General features: G+C 37.7%; 1 long non-coding RNA gene across 3 annotated transcripts; it reads left to right on the top strand.

The window, feature by feature from the left end:
• Positions 1-330: 330 nt before the first annotated feature.
• On the top strand, positions 331-1,342 carry LOC124700261. Of its 3 annotated transcripts, none has more exons than XR_007001698.1 (5): positions 331-360; positions 621-825; positions 956-1,051; positions 1,160-1,207; positions 1,311-1,342. It is a non-coding gene; the product is annotated as an uncharacterized LOC124700261 (long non-coding RNA). The 3 variants fall into 3 exon arrangements; XR_007001696.1 differs by having other exon boundaries at positions 1,160-1,214; positions 1,311-1,340; XR_007001697.1 differs by having other exon boundaries at positions 913-1,051; positions 1,160-1,214; positions 1,311-1,340.
• The last annotated feature ends 3,375 nt before the right edge of the window (positions 1,343-4,717 follow it).

Genomic DNA, 4,717 nt, shown 5'->3' with positions numbered 1-4,717 from the left:
TGTGGTTGTGGCTTGTTAATTCTGACGTAGAAACATTCCTCGCTCGAGGCTATGAAGAAGTGGCATTCATCTCCATTGGGCCTGTCGAGGTGTACTGCTTCAGCGCGCAATCCGAATGCGTGTGGTATAGGCCCAGGTGGCTGTGATGGTATGGAGGATACCCAGGGTCCCTTCCGGACGCCACCATCGCTGCCCTATAGCACTGAGGTACACATGCTCATATGCTCAATTGTTGTCTGGGTGGGTTGTCAAATGTAATTGCCAGTTGTGTAATCTTGTCATGCATCAAGCAGCAGTTGACCGCTGGTATCAATGGTAATGGAGGACCCGACCTAATCAGCAGACCTCTCCACCCTTCAGGTGATTTACTAATTCAACGGTTCATTTTAAGTGATTTAACTTTGTAATTTTCATTTATGTAATTTATTTTAAGTTTATCTTCGTGATACTATTGTTACACACTACAATTCTATGTATGCATGATGGCCAGATGTCACTGGCCAAGCTATGGTTTTTCTTACACTGAATTTCTAATGTGTGAGAGTTAAAAGGGGCAAAATAATGGCATGTGATATGCTTCACACAAAACCATTGAAAAGGGATCATCTTGTGTGTTTCAGGTATGCCGGCGTTTTGTGATGAGATGCGAGGTTGGATGGAGCTTTGAAGGCATCCAGTTTGGTGGCGACACACCACATCTATTTATTCTTCCCCAATTACACTGCTGTTTTGATTCTCATGTGTGGAGATGGATGTGAATTACCTAGAGGAAGTGGTTACAACATCCGTCTGAAAGATGCAGCAGGCACAATATAAGTTACTGGTGTAAGCATCCATATTTCCGTGTTGCACATAAATGCGTATTTCTTTGTTTTGGCATTTTTCTTACTTTTTATCTTGCTCTCCTATTAGTTGTAGTTATGCAAATAAACTAGACCGATCTTCTCGACTACAGGAGCCACCCCCGGAGGAGGGTGATGGCATGCCAGTGAAGCTAGCTGGGCATTTAAAGTTCATGCTTACATTGGCAAACCATATTCAGCATTATTGGGTAATAATATTTCTGAACTTCACTTCTGTTTAGACCAATATTAAACCTTATTCGTCCGTTATTGTTGCTTCAGAGATTATTATTTATTTGCTACCTGGTATATCGTAGGTCCAACGCTGGTAGTAAAGATGGTGTAGCGGCGAAGAAACCAAAGCGGTATAAAGTATAATATATTTGTTCTCTTCATAGAAAGCACTTCTCATCCATTCCAGTACGCAATAATAATTTTTGTGTTCTTTGTTCTTCATTGGTTTCACAGGTTCTGTTCTGCATAGCCTTTTCTTCATGGATAGTTTCTATGGAATTTACCCGGTGTCATGTGACACCTTCTAGCTTAACGTGGGTACGCCCCTGCTTATAAGCCGCTCTAATGTTTACACGGATGCACATGGTTTGCCAATTTGTTCAATGTGTCTGATACTTCGATTGGTGGTCATTTTAGGGCGTGTCGCAGAGAGAGCGTTTCAGAATTACGGTGCTTATCATGTATTGAGTGATAACTGACCATTGATGGTGCATAACATTCAACGAGTGGTGGAAATGAGGGTGATGCATATTAGTTCCCTAGGTGTCCAAGTACATGAGCTGATCCAAGGTAACCTTCTTTTCTTAATTGTTCTTTCATGAGTTTATCTATTTAATGTTTCTGAATTTTGTTGTCCGCTTGTTTTTTTTTTCTGTAAAGCATTTTTTTTGCGAGAAGCTGTAAAGCATTATTTATCTGTAAGAGGTGCAACTATATTTAGATTGTAGATCAGCGAAGTGCTATTCACGTCTGGAGCTTATACACTATAGCTAATTCGGCTGTGGGAAATATATTGTTTACTCTTAATACATGGTGCTGTATTTTTTTCACTTATGTTTTTACTGTAGGCAAAACTGCAATAGATATATTTCTTGATTGGTCTCATATTGTTGCGGATTGCCTTTTCGATTCTTTTCTTTCCACAACATATCAATTTATGTAAGTCGTTAGCATTTTTTCCTAGGATTTTTTTCCCATTTCACAATTTGTTTTTAGTTTTGTAACATTTCATGCCAAGATGGCACAAGTACCCTGGCTCTTCCTAATAAGTTCTCCCCTTTCTCTCTCTCCCTTTATTTGCGTTTAAGGCAATTACCGAATGGGAAGTAGATGTATGTTGTTCGTGCATAGGCTTGTGATTCAATGTCTCACAGTTTGGGTAGATCAGTTATTTTCTCTTGTTCGTTGTATGTTTGATTGAAGTTACTTAAGTTGCTTCATGGTTTATGGATAAGAAATGAGGTACCTGGCCGCCCGTATCAGCTTCTCAACCGCAAGCACAAAGTCTCTCTTATGAATCTGATGGGCTCATTTTTGTTGTACGACCTGCTCAATTCTTTGTTTCAGTTCATATCGGGTTATTCTGCAGTGCCAGGTTTCTTGTAACTACTCTTGGTTGGGTGCTAAAGTACTACATAAGTCTAAGTATAAGAATTATTTTACGAAGTCTATGTAATGCATTATATATACCTCCATTTATATAAGATTATTCATTTGTTTCTCTTGAAACAAAGAGCGATGAGGGTGGTGTCCGCTTCCATCTGCTATGTTACTTGAATAGGATTTATACAATTTATTTGTGCATTTCATAAAATCACACTTTGTTGGAGTTCATATAAATATGCTTATTTATTATACAATATAAAGATGGGTTAACCTATCATTGTTCTGGTAACTTGGTTTGGTACTTGTTCTTTTTACCAGGAAATAGAAAAAATGTTGGTGGAATAGTATATGGAGCATGTAAGATATAGATAGTTTTGGAGCATTACTATTTAAAAACTATCTGATATATTGTTTTGCGCCTTAATTTTCTTTCCTTATTTTGGATACATGTACAACCAAAGGGGTCAGTAGCTACATGCAGGAAATGCCAACATTTTGCATCATGTTCTATTTCTCAAATAAAGATAAAAAATACAGTGGTTATGTAGTTGGACATGCTATCTGATTGCATGATCCTTCTAGAGCAGCTCCATTTGCTAGCCCCTTGATCAGCGTATATGCTAGATCTGTTTTTATTATTGGCATACTGCTATATGCATAATTCCTTTTGGTTAGAGAATATTACCAAATGATATGTATTTTCACAGGTTCAGAATTATATAGGGTCAGGTTTTTCCTTCCCTCCATGATTCAGGTTTGAGAAAATGGTTTATTTCAGTCCACCTAAAGGAACAAAGTTTGCGTGTTCTATCTGATCTAATGGTAAGAACTTATGGCATGATTTTTCCCCTTTACTTCTCTTGATTTGTTCCATTTCTTACAATCTGCGCTGCCCTAGGTTCATTGTTTCTTCTTACAAAATCTGAGGCCTCACTCAAGGCTCAAGGAGGTTGAGGCACTGGCAATGCCCTCACCGGAGCTACTCGTGTGGGGTCTGAACCCAACAATGGCATACAAGTAAGGTACCAAACTGCCACTATAGCTCATGTTACAACCTTCTACTTTGTGCCTACACTTAGTGCTATCTAACTCTATTTTTCAGATGAGCAGTGCTATACGTACGATCAAATTGTACGATAGTTTGGTACGAACAGACTCATACAGCGTCTGTCAGCAGGTGGGCCGGACACGGGAAGTCCCCTCCCTGAGTCTGTTCGTACAGAAATCGTAAGCATTTTATCGTACGTGAAGCATTTTCGTTTTCAGATTACTGGTAACTATTTTTCTCTCAATAATTGGTTGTTTGTCCTAAGAAAATTGATGCAGACTGTATGCTCTGTATCCATGTTGACCTGATGGTTCTCAAATTTAACTTTTGTTGCAATTAGTCTTCATCTGCATCCATGAGTTTAATTTTGAGCTTTTTGTACAGTTACATGTTTTAAATCAGTAGAGAAATCTGTGGTGAATATATGACTTATAATGTCCATTGCATGTACTTGTACCATTACAAGACGTCCGTATACTTGTTACAATGTATATTCATGTTGTCGGCATATGACAACAGAGTTCCTGTGAGCGGCTAGGCCTTATTGGAGTTTAATCATGTTAGTATACATGTAAACATGATAAATGAGATATAAATGGAGTTCTAAAATTAATTTTAGGTGAAAAATCTGCTCCATAGTTCAAGGTTCATCACTTAAAATCAATAGTTATTGTCCTACAATGTTCCTATCGGACCTTTGGTTTGGGTATACATGGTAGAGACTCTAGAAGTGGTGGTTTAGTTTTGGCTGGTTTGGCAGCACAACATAACTCTTCCAATGAACCAATTTGGCCTCTGCTGTTAACTTATTACCTAAGTGTGTTTACATTGTAGATTTTTATTTGCTTACTATGAATTATACATCATTACTAATTCTTATAATCAAATAAATATTTTCTTTCAGCTAAGATGTTTATATATTTCTTGAATGTTGCATGATATTGTGTTCATCTGTCTAGCATCCCTTTGGGTTTCCTCATGGACAGAGGTAGTTCTCATCACATCATGAAATGACCCATTCTATCTTCATTTCCGGTTGCGCAACATGTGTATGATGAAAATTTCAAATGTTATTGTTCTTATATGTATTTTTTTGCCTTTATTTCCTTTCTGTTAAAACATGTTGTTCTGGGTAAACTTAGGAAAACTATATAACTTTAGTTGGATATAGCATTCAGAACTTCACCACTTATCTTGGATTTCTGAA

The sequence above is a fragment of the Lolium rigidum genome, chromosome 3, assembly GCF_022539505.1.
Source record: "Lolium rigidum isolate FL_2022 chromosome 3, APGP_CSIRO_Lrig_0.1, whole genome shotgun sequence".
NCBI lineage: Eukaryota > Viridiplantae > Streptophyta > Magnoliopsida > Poales > Poaceae > Lolium > Lolium rigidum.
This window is presented reverse-complemented; position numbering and strand designations above follow the sequence as displayed.